General features: G+C 36.4%; 1 pseudogene; it reads right to left on the reverse strand.

Annotated features, from left to right (window-relative positions):
• Positions 1–464: 464 nt before the first annotated feature.
• Positions 465–16,721, reverse strand: LOC127183544 (vomeronasal type-2 receptor 116-like; annotated as a pseudogene).
• Positions 16,722–19,624: the final 2,903 nt, after the last annotated feature.

Raw genomic sequence — 19,624 nt, forward strand, 5'->3', positions numbered from 1 at the left:
AAAAATATATTATTGAATCCACTCCATAACTAAAGACCTTAATTGTTCATCAAAATAAGGTTATTTTTAGTTCATTGGTATATAATTTTGTATACTGATGCAAAATAAGTTTAAGTTTGATATATTCTTGATTATTCTTCACTTATTTTATATGTGTGTGTGTGTGTGTGTGTGTGTGTTTCTACTCTAATATGATGTACCAACTAAACTCAAGTAGAACACACGGTTTACTTCCAATACCTTGAAAATGCTATTTTAGTTCAATTAGGCTAATTAAGAAATACAAGCTAATTGTTGTTTGATCATGATCATTTCAATTACTAGTCTCTTTTTATCACAAGAATACGCATCCTACATTTAACAGATAGATATGATTCTGTAGATATTGCATTGCAACCTTCTATTTGGTGGTTATGCAGAACAATTATTTGTCAGTCTTACTTCATAATATATGACTTTAAGAATCATGATTTTTCTGTGATATTTTGGATACAATTTCTTTCTGGTCTTAATAAAATTATGTAGAACTTGGGAACAAAGATGCATCCAAGTACTCCTGCACTGGAAGCCAAGATGGGAGAAGATCTCCACAGCAACGATGGCCTTGCCCTTGGTGCTGTGATATACAGGGAAGAAGCTGACCCAGACACTGCAGAACACCAGCATGCTGAATGTCAGGTACTTGGCTTCATTGAAATTGTCAGGCAGATTTCTTGCCAGGAAAGCCACAGTGAGACTTCCCATGGCCATGCAGGCCAAGTATCCTAGGTAACAGTAGACTGCAGTAACTGGGCCCTTGCTGCACACAATGATGATATGGCCATGCTCTGAGTATGCATCAATATCAACAAATGGAGGAGAAGATCTTAGCCAAATTGCACACAGAACTACTTGGAATAGGGAGCAAGTGAGAATGACGTAGTTAGGTACCCCTGATATTAGGATATACTTCATCCTTCTTCTGGGGCCTGTGAGTTTGAAAACCAGAACTACAGTGATTGTTTTGGCCAGAACTGTGGAAACAGCCACAATGAATACAATTCCAAATGTGATCTGCTGCAGGATGCAGGTGGCTGTGTTTGGACGCCCAAGGAAGAGCAAGGAGCAGAGGAAACAGAACATGAGTGATATAAGTAATAGATAGCTGAGGGTTTTGTTATTGGCCTTTATAATAGGAGTGTCACGGTGCTTCATGAAAACCCCAAGAACCACAGCAGTGAATGCAGTGAGGCACAGGGCTATTAGGCAAGAGCCATATCTAATGGATCTTCATAGCTCAGAAAGACCACAGCTTTGTCTATACAGTGGGTCTGCTCTGGGTTGGCATACTGCTTCACTGAACACATCACACATTGATCCACATCTGATAAAGAAATGGAGGTTTTATTAGTGATGCTTCAGCATTTCATTGATATGACATTGGAGAAGCATTGCAATATGTACATTTTAATACTCAGTATGAAATTGAGGACATTGCTTCACAACAATATTTGTATTGTATAATACTCACTCCCTTTAAAGAAAAAGCAAGCAATCATTACATTTTATTGAATTTTGTTCCTGATATCATTTATATTGTTGTTTTTAGGCACAGTTTTTCACATCATCTTGGTGCTATATTGAAATGCCTTAGACTCATCAATTTAAGAAAGGTAAATTCATTAACAACAGTGTACTTACGTATATTTTAAAATCACTAATTCTGTATATTCATTGTCTCCTGAGTTTGTTGACTCTTTTATCAATGTTCTCTGTGTGACAGAAGGATACTCAGCCTTCTACTGGGATAAGACCTCTTATAAATTTTAGAGTTTCAATTTACTAGTCCAAACACACTAATAGAGAAGTAAATTAAATTGAATCAGTGGGTTGTATGAGTGGGTTTATATTTATGTGTGTGCATGTTCATGTAAAAATAATAAGGAAGTTCAGGAATCTGAGGTTTATTAGAATTATAAAGAGGATGTAGAAGGGTGAGAGTTGAATGACCTATGAATATACTGTTAATGATTGAAAACTACAGAAATGTTAAATAATGATGCTGTCAGTTGTATGCTTATCTAGCTGTAAGGAAAAAGACTCCTGATACTTGTTAATGAGAAGCACCAACATCAACATGGACAGTGAAAATTATGTATATACTGAGCACTAAAACCTTTCATCCAGTTTGGAATCATTCAGCCCCCTCCTCCTCTGTTCTTTTAATATCTATGAGAACCAAACTTTGTGAATGGATTCAAGATAGAAATACACATTGATAAACAAAATGAACAAGATAACAAAAGAATTCTAATAGTGATAACCAAGATTATTTTTTACCCTGTAGTACTCCATTCACAAGTTGCAGGATCCAGAATGGCAACTGTAATATATGTGATTAATATTTCACCCAATAGTTGGATAATTGTAGAGAGATATGATGTGCTTCCAGGTAGTTCATTATTTTTATCTAGAGAAATGCATTTATGCTCAGATGTAATTAGTTAATATGTTTATACATCTTAACTAGTTGGCTCCAATGTAAAGAGAATATACCTATTTTTCAGAAAACATGAGTCCAAATTCCAGCACTTCTTTCTGGTGTTTCAAAACTGCATGTAATTCTGTCCACTTGTGTTTTAGTAGCCTCTCACCTGCATCTGCACTTGTTACATGCATCCCCTTCCCACCCCAAAACGTAAACCTAATTAAAGACATAAAAATAATGTTGTGTAACTTTTGTGATATTCATTAATGTAAATAGTCGCTATTATCACTTGTTTTTGCATTTAAAACAATTTCATTACATGGAGTTTGTTTTAGAGAATGTTGTATGTCGGAATACATGTATGTAAGAAGTCATCTTCTAGGAGTTAGTTACATACTCCTTCTACATGGATCCTGGGCATGAATTCAGTTGGTCAGCCTCTGTGTCAAGAGATTTAGATTCTGTGTCATCTCAATTGCCACTAGTGCCCTTTAAGAACTTTCATTTAGTCATATAGGATTACAGGCAAAAGATGTGAAAATTTATCCATTGGCTATTTCCATTTAGTCACCTCTAAATAAATAATTATTTGACTAATATTTTCTGTGTTGGTGGCAATAACATTGTAATATTTTGAACTAAATTCTTTCTTATATATTATTCTAACCTTCAATGTTATTATACTATTAATTGGATGCTGTGTATAAACTATTGATTACAAGACTTCTTATAATTCCTTGATTAGGTCTGAAAAACCATCCCCACATGCTAGATTCAGATGACATCAGACATTTGAAAATGGGCCTCTGGAGAATAAACAAAGTCTTCCATCTCATACTTTGATTCTCATAACTGTACAAGTAATATTTAACCTTTATATTAATATCAGAGAACTTATGTTAGGTACCCAACAGTGATATGTCAGAGTCATGGTGTCTTGTACATATGTGGTGTGCACAATCTCACGTACAGGCACACACACACACACACACACACACACACACATTTATATATATACAAGAAAGTTAAGAAATGCTATTAAAATTCCATAATGATATTCTAATCTATATATTTTAAGAAGAGATAAATCATTAAGAAAAACTATGAAATACAGCCAAACTGAAGTTTCATTATCAAAACTCCTTCCTTGAGAAAATGTGATCCTCCATCAATTGTAAATGAGTCACAGTGTCCATAAAGACATAAGAGTTTATTGTTTGTTGTTGTTCAGGAAATTGTGAATATTTGTATTTCCATATAGACCTACTCTGGAAAATTTCAAGTGTTATATATTCAATTGGTTTTTAGACAACTGAAGTATCTCAGAGTGGGTAGAGGGTCAAGATAAATTTGAAAGTTTCTGAAGAGCCCCTATACTCACTTGTTTCATTAGAAATTTCATTTTCTGGGCATGGGTTCCATTCAAAACAGTCGGTTGCCATTCCTTCTTTCCAGAATTTTTTGAATCCCAGACCACAGTCAGCACTGCACACAGAGGGCGATATCTGAGAAACATAAGATACATGCTGATATCTGCATTTTTATCTACTTCTTCCACATATATTCTATTAGCTAGTTGTGTTATGAGTAATATTATTCTATATATAAGAACCAAGGGAGCACATGTCAATTAGTACATTGTATTGTGTCATGCATATAAACATATTGAAATAAATTGATGAAAAAGTGAGTTGCTTTCCAACTCCTAGAACTATAAGAAAAAAACTGATGGTGTCCTCTTTGTAAACACTACAGAGACTTTAGACAGATTTTTCTATGTAATTATAATCAAATTGACACCGAGTATAGTAAAAAGACAGAGGAAAATTACTAAAGAAATCATTTCCATCGACTGGATTGTTCATGGACCTGGGAGGCATTTAATTCAGTGGTAATTTATGTATGAGTGCCCATCCCACTGTGGGTGGTGCTCTTCCTAGGCTTGGTTCTATGAGAAATCAAGCAGAATAAGCCAGGATGCAGAGATTTTTTCAGGGTCTACCCTTCTAATCGCCAGATTCCTGCCTTGTCTTCCCTTGACAGTAATTGGTGAGCCAAATCAACTGTTTTTCCTCACTTTATTTAGGGTCAGTACTTAATCACAGCAACAGATTAGCAATATAAGACTAAAAGAATTATGTGATGAGGGAAATTAGTCCTAGAATCTCAGATACCAAACATGACCCCCAATAAGTTGGCATTGTAAATTTGACATGTTAAGTGTAAAGAGAAAAAGAACTGAGTAGACAAATCCTAGTTTAATTGTGGTGTGAAAGTAGTGAATTTCTGTGTATTTAGCTGGAGGGTAGAGTATTTCCTGAGGTAAACAGGCTCCACAGGGACTGTAAATACAGGGGGCACTTCAATATATATTGTTTAATGTAAATAGAAAAATTTTTAATTAAAATAAAATATCGAACTTGAGGGTCTTTGCATAAGAGTGAACATTGAAACTGGGCATCGCATTGGACAGATGATCCTTTTCGGTCTTCTCACTTTGCATACTTTGTTCTTTATTGTGGATAAAATGTAATATTATAGTTGAGATTATTTATGTGATTGACTCAACTTAATTGATCTATGTATTTTGAGTCACGCTTCCTTCCTGGAATGAAATCATGTTGTACTTAGAGAGTCATCTTTCTCTTTTGCTGCTAAGTTCTTTTGGTAGGTGTTTAATCCAGAATTATTCCATACATACCCTTCATAGGGATTATTATGTAACGTTGTCTATTACACTTCATTATCATGCATTTCAAGTATTCTTATAGAAAGAACAGCTCTCTTCATGTGTGTTAATGAGTTTTTTACTTCCCCATAGAGGCAATAAACCTGTCTTTCTAATGAGCCATTTTTATTTCCATTGTGTTTCAATTAGAGAACATGACTACTATAACTCTAGTATTATTTACAATTATTTGTTAATTATTTCAGTATGTTGTTTTTGCAATACTGATTCTTTTCTAATAGCTGTTTTTCTTTCTGATGTTCTAGTATTGTCTTTATGTACCTTTGGCAACTTTTGTTCATCTTAGTTGTAAGTATGAAGAAGTTATTAAATGATCATTTATACTGCTGTGTCAGTGGACATGAATTTCTGTATCTGTGTTCTTATTGAACTTTGCTCTGTTTCTTTCATTCATGAGAAATCTATGTACTGTGTATAGTAAATGGGCTTGACAGTTTTGTCTCTAAATGTTTGACACACATCATTGATACTCTTCTCATTTAAGAGCCTCCATAGTAGAATGTGTAATCCTTTATACACAGCTCATCTATGAATGGGGCTTCTATATAGAAGCATTCCATAATATTTGTTGTTACAAAGCAAATTTAAATAATAGATATGAAAACCTGGATCATTTTTTGTAGTTGTGTATGCCTTTAATCCTAACACTGACAGAGGCAGAGACAGGGCAATTGCTATGATTCTGAGATCACCCTGCTGCACTGAGACCTGGACTGCAAAGGATACACAGTAAAACGCTATCTAAAAACAAAACAAACAAACAACAAAAAAACGATGCTGGATTTTTATGATGTTGAGAGGTTAGCATTTAAATAAGTACTGTTTCTATATGGTCACAGATCAAGTTTTTAAAAGAAACTTAAACTACATTTTAGTGAGTATAATATAGATGCCTTTAGTCTGTCCTTTTTCTACTCTTTTGGTCACGGTTTTTAAATTTCATCTCTTCATCATATGTCCTTGGTATCCTCTGTATTTCATTCTCTTTTTATTTTATCTTCATCATACTTGAGCATTCTAATTCGTATGTCTTGTCTTGAAATCTTCTCACCCAGTCTTCAACTTGCAATATTCTCTTGGTGAGATTTTAAACTGATATTTTTGTTTGATTTATTTTATTGTTTTCTTGCATATTTTAGTTTGATTTAATAATATTTGCAATTTCATCGCATTATCTTATTTAAAATTTATTTTATTAATTTATTCATTTTCCATCAGAATTGTTATCCCAAAATTCTATTTTCACATTCCTCCCTCCCTTCCATTTTCCCCTTACTCCCCTGCCCTATGACTGTGAATGATGTGGACCTCTTCCCCCGTATATGCTCATAGGGTATCAAGTCTTCTTGGTAGCCTGCTATCTTTCCTTTGAGTGCTACCAGGCCTCCCCATCAAGGGGACCTGGTCAAATATGGGGCACCAGAGTTATTGTAAAAGTCAGGTGCCACTTTACACTCAACTGTGAAGAACGTCCTGTCCATTTGCTAGATCTAGGTAGGGGTTCACAGTTTACTGCACATATTGCCCTTGGCTGGTGCCATAGTTTGAGCAGGAACCCTGGGCCCAGATTCACCCATCATAATGTTCTTCTTGTAGCTTTCAAGGACCCTCTGGATTCTTCTATTTCCCCATGCTCTGATGCTTCTCTCACCTAGAGCCCCAATAGGATGTCCTCCCCTCTGTCCAACTTTTCTGGTAAGTGAACACTTTCATGGAATATGCCCCTTGGGCTAGTGTCTAGATATAAGTGACTATATACCACTTGACCCTTTCTGCTTCTGGGTTAACTCACTCATTTTGAGCATATCTAGTTCAATCCATTTGTCCACAAATTTTGGGAATTCCATGTTTTTAATTGCAGAGTACTATTACACAGTGTAAATGTAGAACAGTTTCTTTATCCATTCTTCTATTGAGGGACACTTAGGCTGTTTCCATATTCTGGCTATTATGAATAAGGTGGCTAGGAACATGGTTGAGCAAGTGTTCTTCTTGTGTGCTGGAGCGTCTTCTGAGTATATTCCAAGGAGTGGAATACCTATCTCTTCAGGAAGCCTTATCCCCAGTTTTCTGAGATAGCGCCAGATAGATTTCCAAAGTGGCTGTATTAGTTTGCAATCCCACCAGCAATGAAGGAGTGTTCCTCTCTCTCCACATCCTCATCACCATGTGGTGTCACTTGAAATTTTTATTAGCCATTCTGAGGGGTATAAGATGGAATCTAAGAGTTGTTTTGATTTGCATATCCCTGATGACTAAGGAGGTTGAACATTTCTTTAAGTGTTTCTCAGGCATTTGATAGTTTTTTGTTGAGAATTATCTGTTTAGTTCTGAGACCCATTTCTCAATTAAGTAATTTGGTTTGGTGGTGTTTAATTTCTAGAGTTCTTTATATATTTTGAATATTAGAACTTCGTCAGACATAGAGGTGGTGAAGAACTTTTCCCAGTCTTTAGGCTGTAGCTTTTTTTCTGTTGACAGTGTCTCCTGCCTTACCAAAGCTTCTCAGCCTTATGAGGTCCCATTTATTAATTGTTGACATTAAGGCCTGGGCTGTTGGTGTTCTGTTCAGGATGTTGTCTCCTGTGCCAATGTGTTCCAGGCTTGTCCCCACTTTTTATTCTAACGGATTTAGTGTCTCTGGTTTTATGTTGAGGTCTTTGATCCTTTGGACTTGAGTTTTGTGCATGGTGATAAATATGGTTCCGATTGCAATTTTTTATACATAGACATCCAAATAGACCAACACCATTTGTTGAAGACGCTATCCCTTTTCCATTGAATAAATTTGGCTTCTTTGTCAAAAATCAAGTGACCATATGTGTGTGGATTCATATCAAGAGTCTTCGATTCTATTCTGCTGATCAACCAGCCTATTGCTGTGCCAGTACCATGCTTTTTAAAATACTGTTGCTTTATAGTACAGATTGAGATCAAGTACGGTGATTCCTCCGGATGATCTTTTATTGGCCCAAGACAGAGCTAGGAGGCTGTCCACATACAGCCTTGCAACTAAGGTTTAGGGACCCTTCCTTTGTCTGTGCTTGCTTGGACGTGGTGGGAACATTCCATGAATTGACCGGTTGACATACATCCAGATCAAACAGTGCTCCACACTGTGAGGTTCTCCTGGGCTAGCAGACTTAGACACTGGTACCCTTCAACTCACAATTCAGTCTGAGACAATGTGGCAGTAGAGAGTGCTGTCTGGAGTATAGCTGGCTTTGGAGCCCACACCAATCCATACCTGTACCTGGGAAATTTCTGTGGCTTGGCAGAGGAATCTGAGGACAGATCTACCAGCATGCCATACCCTGAAGTATCCCTTGAGTTAAAAGACCAAGACTCTGGTGGCTTGATGCTCACAGTTCAGTCCCAGACACATGAACACAGGAATACAGGCACTCTTCTGTTCACCAATTGATGGCCTTTAACCAAACCCTTTCATATTCCAGAGAATATGGGCCCCTCTCACTCAGAGTACTCCAGATCTGATGTTCTGTAGCTCCCAACACAATCCCTTGGCTTAGTTCTGCATACAAGACACAGAAAATGATTGGCACCATCTTCTTGGATTTTCTTACAGTTATTTTTAATCTGTTGCTTTATATGTCATTGAACATACTTTCATTTATGTCTTTGAATATAACATGGAGTCATGTTATTTCTTTCTGTGTCTTCATATTTATGTTATATGTCCTCTATTTGAATATGTTTATAAGGGACCAGAGAATTTTTTACATTGTTTTGACTTCTGTATACTCTTCTGGTGGTTGCTTATTAATGTTGTACTTAGCAGTGATTATAAAAAACATGAGTTTTCATTTCTTATCAACAAATTGATATGTATTTCAGTAGCTACACTTTCAGCTCACATTTTTTTCCATTATACAGACTTTTCTCATCAAGCTGAAGAGAATAATTTACTATAAGTTTTATATTTACTGAGCAATATGACATATCACTTCATTTAAAAATTGAAGAGATTCCTGAAGCTGTCTTTTAAAATGCAATGAACTTTAAAACTGGGTAACAGGAAGAAATACCTTAACACCACCCACATCAGCAGTCATATCTCTAATATACATAGCACTCATCATGTGAAATTTATTTTCTTAAAGCCACATATAGTGAATTAAACTATAAATCCCATTATTGGTAAGAATGAACTATGCCATGATTAAGGGGAGTTACACAAGATTCTTCTGCAGAGAAATTTCTTCTACAGTGTATCATTCAGAGCTGGAGAGATTGTTCATTGTCAATAAAAACTTATTGCTCATGAAGTGTATGACTTTGAAAAAAACCCACTGTCTGGAAGTAATCTGTATTAAGTTCCCAGCAGTCTCAATCTCTTTTTGGAATTCATATGCATTGCATGTCCCAGTATACCATAAACATACATACAGTTAAAACATTCTGTATAAAACATGAAAAGAAAATATTAGTTGAATAAAAGACATTGTTATAAATTTTACAAAAATCTAACATTTTTTCATGAAATTTTAATTTCATATGTAGAATCATTTAGAATTTAGAAGCTCAACATAAAAATGAATTATTTATATGTTTTCCTTTACTCCATCCTTACTATAACTGCAATATCTTTGACATTTGTGCCAGATTTCCAACAGAAAGTTAGAAATCACTGTGCAGTAATCAAACTGTTACTAACAAACCATTGCATATGTTAGAGCAAGTAATACCAGACAGTGATAAAAGATATTATGTTTATATTAAAATCCCAAAAGACATCTAATAGGATAAAAGTAACTGTATAAAATTGTGGATTCTTCTACAAACTAAAAAATATATTCCATCAAAGAGAAAAAAAGAAAAAGAAACATGGCATAGGGGGACACCCTTTGATTCCTTAACTGACAGTCAATTTTCTTTCACTATTTTAGAATGTACATGCTTGACAGCTTTTACTGCTGAGTCAGGTAAATAAGTACAGTAAGTTCAAACCTACCTTTGTAATTCCTGTAGCCCACTCCACCATCTCTGCAGATAAATGGAGTTGTTGACCATGTGAAAAATATGGGCTGAAACGTCCAATCTTCACCTTAACTTCAAGACCATGTTGCAATTTGGCAATATAGAAAATGTCACTTTCCTCCTGCAGTTTTTCTCTCTGGCTCATATTCACTCTGTCCCCAAGTGGATTTGTGAAGTGGATATTCTTCAGAATGTTGTAAAACTGAAATAGAAATAGCATACTGTAGTGCGCATTCTCTTTCCTAAAGTCAGGTAGTATAATCTGATTTTATCTTAAAGGCAAATTTAATGAAATTATCCAAGAGCAAAACTGCAATGAAAGAAACTGGACAAATAAAATTAACATCTCTTGGACAATCTGGAGACACAAGACATGGTAGTTTTCTTGGAGTATATGGGAGTGACTCTAGGTCAGAGTCCTTATAGCAAGTGTTATGGAGACTATACAGCATTCCTAGTGGAAGGAGTGGAACACCAAACCACCCTACCAAACCTCAGCCCAAAATTTACCCTGCCTACAAGACATACAAGGATAAATATAGCAGAGACACTGAGGGCATGTGCAAACAATGTGTGAACCAACCTGGTATCCATGCCATGGCAGAGAGCCAGACCCTGACGCTATTAATGACACTCTCTTGTGCTTGCACATGGGAGCCACATATAGTTGTTCTCTGTGTTGCTTCACACAGAAGTGGACAGAAACTGATGCTGAGACTCACAGACAAAAGAAAGAATGAAGTTTATGGAGCCTTGTGGAAAAGTTGGTGGCAAGACAGAATGATCAGGAGGCAACAGAGGTCCAGAAAAAGGGCAGAATAGCTAACTAACTGGGGACCAAAAGTGCTTGTGTAGATTGAAATACCAACTAAAACCATGTATAGATTTGAACTAAATCCCCTGCACAGATAAAGCCAATGGGCAGCACTGGCTTCATGTGAGTCGCATAAAAAGGAGAGTGGAGGATGTCTCAGATTAGGACTCTGTTGCCTAATCTGATCTCTATGATCACTACAACATGGGGTGGATGCTTCACCAGGCCACAGGGAAGAGGAAATTCTCAGTCCTGATGCAACATGATGAGCTGTGATAGGTGGGTAAGAGGGATCTTTTTTTCTGAGTATTAGGGGATAGAGAATGAATGGAGAGTGGGACTAGGAGGATCAGATGTTAAGAGACTACAAGCACATCCACCAAAATAAAAAATACACACTCATCACTTCATAACACATTCATTCAAAAATACACATAGCCAGATGAAGACAGATACAAACACACATACAGACATTGATACGTAGAGAAATGTTTGCTCATTTCCACAGATAATTGGAATGATAGTCTGGTGAAATAGAAACATCTGTACATAGGAACAGAAACGCAAATATGCAAAGAGATTCACAGCAACAGAAAAACATATGCATATACAAAGTGATAAGTAGAATTTCTCACACATGCACAAACATGACTGTACTGAATTGAATTCCAGTACTATCTCCTGTATAAATACTCTCACAAACCCAAGGAATGATGCTAGTACCTACCGTGTGGTCTGAATCAGTCTAAAATATTTAGGAAAACCATCCATTCCATAATTACAACACATTTGGTACTTAAGGAAAAAGGTTACATCCTCTCATCAAGGACATGATTAATTAGAAATCACTGATTATGTTTCAAGTATTTTAACAACTGTGATAATATTTAGATTCTCTGTATCAAAGTCAATAGACTTAGTAGCCAAAATTCCCTAATACTCTAGTGCCTCTATACTTTGCATTTGTAAAGCTTTATATTTCATTTCTACTCCACTCAGATTGGGTATGTGAGAGACTTATAAAAGTATGTCATTGATGACAACAAATATCATCCAATAGAAGACATAGTACCTTCAAGCACACTTGTTTGGAGACCAACAACATGACTGTTTCCTGATGATCTACGTGTTGAAATGAAAATTGATGGCAAGCATGGGCCACGGCATACACAGCATTGTATATGTCATAACTGCTACAACTAAAGGCCATGTCAAAAGTCCGTTCCATTAGCCATTCCAATGTGCCATTGGACGAGTAGTTCTTCAGTAAATTAAAGTTAGATGCCAAGACATCACAGTTAAAGTACATCCACTCCATGCTTGCCAGATAGTTGTCTGAGTATTTGAAAGGATTCCATGTCTGGACAAAATTTTTGAAGCCTGAAATATCAGGACGATGGTGAGCAAGAAGAAGAATCCCATAAAATGAGTCAAGTGTGTAGTCCCTCTTATGTATAGTGGCATCCAACTGGGAGGTGGTGATCCATATTCTCTTTATACTTAGAGATTACCACATTCTTAACCTCAAAGCTAGTGTATACTCCACGTCACCATAAATGATGACAACATTTGTGGAAGATGTCATGATTTGGTTGTAATATACTTTTGCTCTTGACATGTATAACTCCACATTGACTAGGATCATGCTCACAAAGGCGAAGCAGACTGTATTTTCTTCCATCTCTCTTCTCAAATATGAAAGAAATTGTATGCCCTGATCATTGTCTGATATGACTAGCCCAACCCAGTTCCATCTGAAGTAAAGTATGAAGGAGACCATGGCCAGAGCTAAAGATATGTCTTTAGGGCCCATCTGATATAGATGTGGAAATTGTTCATGATCACTCAAGACAGGATGGAAAGGTCCAAATGTAATCTGAAGAACCTAGGACATAGGTAGCAGCATGAATCAACATACATACATAAAATCTTATATACACATTTCTCTTCAAAGTGGTCTAGAGAGACAAATTATCTATTACTTCTTCCCTCATCTCTATTACAAACAAGGACATGTAGAAAACTATCAAACCTCTAAATATTAAGGTACTTGAACAAATAGATTGATATAATCATGAGGCCTTTATTCTTCTTAAACTCTTCTAAGAATCTCTGAATGGTAACAAAAGAAACGTGATTTCAGAAATTCCCGCACCAGTAACTCTTACCTGATAACTTACATAGAGAATCATGTATGTCTGCAATATTGCTGATGTTTCCCAGTTTGGTCCTGTAAGTAACACTCCACACACTGGCTCTCTTGTACAGTCATAATTAGGGAGGGACGTATCATTGTTTATTTTCATATGAATGTAACTCTTTAAGTATGACGGTGTCTTACATCCAACTACAGTGTTTTCCAACATAGAGATATTTGGTAAAAAGACCAGGGTTCCTGTTGACTTCACCCATGGCAAAAGCCAATGCAAAAGAAAATTGCTGGCTTTTTGTTGTGCTGTAAAAGGATACAGTGTTTATTATGGACAGAGATATATAGGTAATCATTCATAATGAAAACAAGCAGTACACGTTATTGCACAGTATTGCCTTCCACTTCTAAAGACAGAAACGGATGCCCTGTTTTGTCAGATTGTAGTGACATAAGAAGCTAGAAATTACAAAATCCTTAAACACTCATGAGAGTGTGTCTTCCAAAAATAATGACATATTGACATCTTCCACAGAGACGGTTTCCATCTCTTGTTGCTGTCTCAGAAGGTAAAGACATAGGCATTGGCTTTGACAGAAGAGAAATTCTGAGGAAATTTTAAGTTAAAATTATTGAGCAATATTAAAATATATGTGCTTGTGAGATGTTTTTGAGTTTTATCATGAAATTAATGGAATTACCTAAGGCAGTGAAAGGAGGAATTATGAGTGCACAATAGCCCATCTCAGGGGCTACATTAGTTACTGTACTTAAAATTATTTTTAATTAGTGGCAATATGTTTAACAAATCACATCATAGCCATATCCATCTCAGATGTCTTTTCTTCCAGTTTGTCTACTGGAGAAAGAAAATCCTTTTAAAATGTTGTTGTTTTACAAATTCATATATATATAAATAATAAGTGATAAAATTATGTATGTATGCACATGTTGTGTGAACAGGAACAATTAATTGTTTAGGATATAACAGGATAATTCAACCCACAAGTTTCCAAATTATACTTTGCTCTAGACTATTCTGACTCAAATGTTCTTCAGATACTGAGAACAAAGATTAAGATCACAAACCACCACCTCATTATTGTTCACCTATTTACGGTTATACACACATGTGATTTACTCACACTGAGTATATCCTGGTAACATAACTATTCTAGAAAACATTTTGAGCTAGATGTGGTGGTACATGCCGGTAATGCCAGCATTCATGGAGGTAGATGCAGGCAGATTAATGTGAATTTGAAGCCAGAATTATTTTTTTATAAAATGGCCTCAGAACATCTAAGACATCACCAAAAGAAAACTGTATCAAGAAACATTATTTTGACCACCATTCTGGTAACATTAACATAACTGTAGCTCCCTACTGAGAACAAGGAACATCCATAAACTGCAGTGAGCTTTTAAAATGCCAATAATTCATGTTTATGAAATAGGAAAAAATTTGAGAAAATGTAAATGTTAAAAAAGCAACACTTGAGTTGATATAAAATAATACAATATTTTGTTTATGAGAAAAATAGTTCCTGTCTCTCCCTTGTCAAGTCCTGTCTGACCAATAGCCACCAAACATACTATACCCTTTGCAATGATTTGCTTAGAATACAATACCATCAGTTTCCACTTGTATATTGTACCTCTGTGGTGTTTTTGTTTGTAAAATGGGCCATATTAGAATATTCTTTATCTCTAAGCAGGATATTTTTTATTGAGAATTTCTGTAACAGCAAAAGGGATTTGGATTTAGGGCTTGTACTTTCAATCACTATATCCTACAACTAATGTTGGAAAACATCAATTACTTAAGCTGGATGAGTGGCCTAGTTGTCCAATGTTCTGTGTTTGAAAACAACTCTGAGCAATCCAGAAAATTTGTATGAATCCCAAATTTCTTTTTTTTTTATTTTTATTATTAATTTATTCTTGTTACACTTCAATGGTTATCCCATCCCTTGTTTCCTCCCATTCTTCCCTCCCTCCCCTTTTCCCCTTATTCCCCTCCCCTATGACTGTTCCTGAGTGGGATTACCTCCCCCTGTATATGCTCATAGGGTATCAAGTCTCTTCTCAGTAACCTGCTGTCCTTCCTCTGAGTGCCACCAGGTCTCCCCCTCCAGGGGACATGGTCAAATGTGAAGCACTAGAGTATGTGAGAAAGTCATATCCCACTCTCCACTCAAGTGTGGAGACTGTTCTGACCATTGGCTAGATCTGGGTAGGGGTTTAAAGTTTACTGCCTGTATTGTCCTTGGCTGGAACCTTAGTTTGAGCAGGATCCCTGGGCCCAAATCTGCCTATCATAATGTTCTACTTGTAGGTTTCTAGAACCCTCTGGCTCCTTCTACTTTGCCATTCTCCCATGCTTCTCTCATCTAGAGTCCCAATAGGATGTTCAGGGATGCATAGTAATAGTATAGAAATACAAATGAAAGAGATAAATATGACTTAAGTCTCATAAAATAAACAATTCAGACATAAATGGAGAAGATGATGGTTCATAAGTAATGGCAATATTGGGTTAGTAGATAATTTCATTATCTGTTATCAAGTGTTGTCACCTATCACATAACACAGCTGTCACTCATGAAAGTGACAAGGGATGTAGGCTGTTACCAAGATAAGTGATATCCTCACCACTTATCAAATATGCTAACATATCCACTATAGTCCAAGCATACATTATGTTATGTAGAGTGTGAAAAACTCACTTTATTTATATAGAAAAACTGCTGTTTTTGCAACTATAAAAGCAAAGTATGGAGCAACAGGAAAATAGTTCCCAGTAAACTGATCTCTTATTGTCATGATCAATGCAGCTTTAGAAACCATAGTGTGACTACATGCAAGGAATTTGAGAGAGCATCTTTGTATCTATGTTAAAGATCCCAGGGGATATGTGTACCAGAAACACTGCTGATCCCAGCACATGCAGTAGGAGACACACACTGATGAAAGGGGCATCAACTGACTCTATAGTCATTTACTGAAATGTACCTAGGAGAAAATTTGTTGAAATATATGGGATTGCTTTCAGTCATACATCACTGTGTACAGTACAATGGAAACTATGTTTAGGAGGCCCATATATGATGGATCATTGAAGAGGTAACTTTTTTCTCTCAGCATCCATCTTTAAAGGAGGAAGCTAACAGAAATAAAATCAGAACACTCCTGAAAAGAATTAAAAGTCAAAAAAGCCACATGTCTGTAAAGAAGTAATGATTCTCTCTTGTTATGCAGTCTGAGAGTACAGGACAGAAAAGTCAAAGTATTCCTCTGATCCTCATCAGATAACCATAAAAAATGTCAAGACATTTACATGGAAAATTGAAAAAGCACTTACTGTATATTCAGATATTCATTCCAATACTCTGTGTCTATTGGCATATGAATTATTTGAAAATTGTAGATACAACTCATCACAAAGTCTTTTTCTTTATCTCCAAACGCACCTAAGATGAATGAAACTAGATGGGAAAAGAGGGATGTTCAGGATGAAGAAAAGGAAAATCAAAGCACACATATTTGTCCTGCCTTAAGCCTGGGCAATGTGGAATCTGAACTGCCATCAGCACATCAAATGAGTACCTATGTTTTTTGACCAGTATTTATTTCTCTGGATGAAGTGACTCCAGATGTATATTTTTCTTTTTTTGTTTTTCACATTGATCCTAACTCCTGGAGCAAATTTTAACACCCTCTTCCCTTGGGCTCTGCATCTGATGTCCACAGTCCATATGATAAGCATGTGTAGCTAAATACATATGTGGACAGCTCAGTTTAACAATCCATGAAATCACTCATGTATTACAGTTTAAAGCCCTTGGGAGGAAAGTATTTCATTCAAATTTGCTCTCTGAAATTTCTTAACAACATGATTATGGGAACTCAATTAGAAAGGATCTCTGTGTATTGTGTCAGATGATCAACAGTGAGACATGCAGCAATGGTTAAGGAAGGACTCACAATACTCCAATTCATGGGGATACCTCGGAGATTGTCCATTTCAGAAAGAGACTGTCCACATTTAGAGTAAGAGACTAAAACCCATGAACAATGCAGACGATGTTATATTTCTCACATGTACAGAATATTCAAACAAAGCCTTTGCTTCCATTGTCTTAAAAATCAAGAAAACAGCCAAATACACAAATATAATTGATCTTTCTGTACCTAAAATTATCTAGGTCATCACAGAACCAGAGTTACTTTATAACTTCAAGGTTTATATTTAAAGAGTTAGTAAGATCTGGAGAGAATACGAAAACTTTGTGCCTTGTTTCACATACTACTAAATACCAAGCAGTCCTTCTCCAAACCAATCATTGTTAACCAGAATGTCAGCTGCGTATTTGAGTTCTAAATCATTATCTCCCTCTTAAATCCTCCAATTTTCAAAACTGGTACCATGTGCTGACCCAGTTCTTCCACATTGTTTTGTGTATCTCAGAAGAAATAGTAACTACGAAGCAACGCTGTGTTTAATGTCTAAACTCTTATACAAATTTCCTAGTCATCTACTTATGATTGTGAGCTCATGAGGTCTTTGCAAGAGAGGCAGAATGAAAGAAAAGCAGGACAGATGCAGAAAATCCTTTGGTTTGGTTGCTGATATATATTATTTATCATGTGAGATGAGAACACAAGGTTTGAATTTTTCTGTGTCTTGAGGTACACTTAACAAACATCATTTAACATATACGTGACCTTCATATCTGTGACAAGCTCTCTTGAGTAGAAAGGAACGTGACCACAGGGGGAAAAATCTCCTAAGAACACCGAAATTTTTCATTTCTCAAGCTGCAAGTGAAATTTTCACTACTTAACATGGAGCATGGTACCCACTTTATTGTGCAATAATTATTTATTTTAACATTTATACAGTTTAGTGGGTATCATTATAGAACTCACATGTGTCATGTTCTGAGCTGGTATTTACCTCTCCGTCACCCACACCTGGTACTAATCTTACGAGTGATATCATTTCTCAATTCAACCAATCTCCTTTAGACTCTATGTCTTTTGTGTGTTTCCGTTTGCTCAATTTCTGAAAGAACTCTGGCATTTTCTTCTGTGTTTTTCTACAAACTGACTTTACATGTCACCCCATCACAATTCCTTCAGACATTTTCAGTTCTCAAATAAAATCTCATGCTTATTTTCTGCAATAATATATGTACACTTGTATACACACATACACACAGACATAACAAATACAGAGACACATTGTTACATTAAGACTCTTAGAAATGTTGGTATTTCCAGGTAAGTCTGTTTAGTTTAACTTTTTAACTAAATTATTTCTTTATTTATTCACTTTACATCTCAATCATAGACTCCTTCCTTCTCTCCTCCTGAACCAAACCTTTTAGCTCTTCTCACAGTCCCGATTCCACTTCCCTTTCCAGAAGGGTGTGGCCATGAATTACTTGGACATTCCCTCTATTTCTGCTCTTTATCCATTCATATCCTGCAGGCAGGTAAACTTTGGCTCAAAGCATACGTGGGTTTTGGCTCTTTTGCAGTTTCCCACTCACTACTAAGAGTCCTGTCTGGTAAGACAGTGGCCTCTTCAGTCTATGTGACCATGCCATTCAGATGGGGGTAAAATGGAATCTCAGATTCAATTTGTTTTGCATTTCCCTGATGACTAAGGATATTGAACATTTCTCTCAGATCTTCTTGGGCATTTGAGATTCCTCTGTTGAGAATTCTCTAATCAAATTTGTATCCAATTTTTGTGTATTTAGATAAATACATTGTTCATTTTAAATCCCAATCATAGCTCCCTACCTCTGCTCTGCCAAGTGTCACCCTCCCTTATTGTTTTCCTCTCTCTCTGTCCCATACTCCACAAAAAGGGACACCCTTGCTACCCACACTCCCAACTTTGCAAGTTGCATCGGGACTGAGTGCCTACTCTTCCCCTGTGGACATAAGTGATCTAAATGCAGGCAACAGAGTCCATGTCAGAATCAATCTCCATTCCCCTTACTGGAGGAACTATATGAGGACGAATCTGCTCATCTCTTTAATCTGTGTAGGCGACTAAAATCAGTTCATGCCTGGTCTTTGGTTAGAGCTCCAGTCTCAACAGGTCCCCCTGGGCCCTGATTAATTGGTTTGTTGGTCTTTGTGTGGAGCTCTTGTCCACTCTGAGTATTCCAACATTGCCCTAATTCTTCCACATTCCACCAGTGCTCCATCCAATATTTGGCTGGGGGTCACTCATCTGTTTCAATCAACTGCTGGGTGGAGTCAATCAGAGGACAGCAATGCTAGATTCCTGTCTGCTAGCACAGCAAAGTACCACTAATAGTGTCAGAGTTGTCTGTCTCCCATGAGATGGGTCTCAGTTTGTGCCAGGCATTGTTTGGAAATGTCCTCAATCTCTGCTTTATTTTTGTTCCTGCACTTCTTGTAGGC

The sequence above is a fragment of the Acomys russatus genome, chromosome 31 (genome assembly GCF_903995435.1).
Source record: "Acomys russatus chromosome 31, mAcoRus1.1, whole genome shotgun sequence".
NCBI lineage: Eukaryota > Metazoa > Chordata > Mammalia > Rodentia > Muridae > Acomys > Acomys russatus.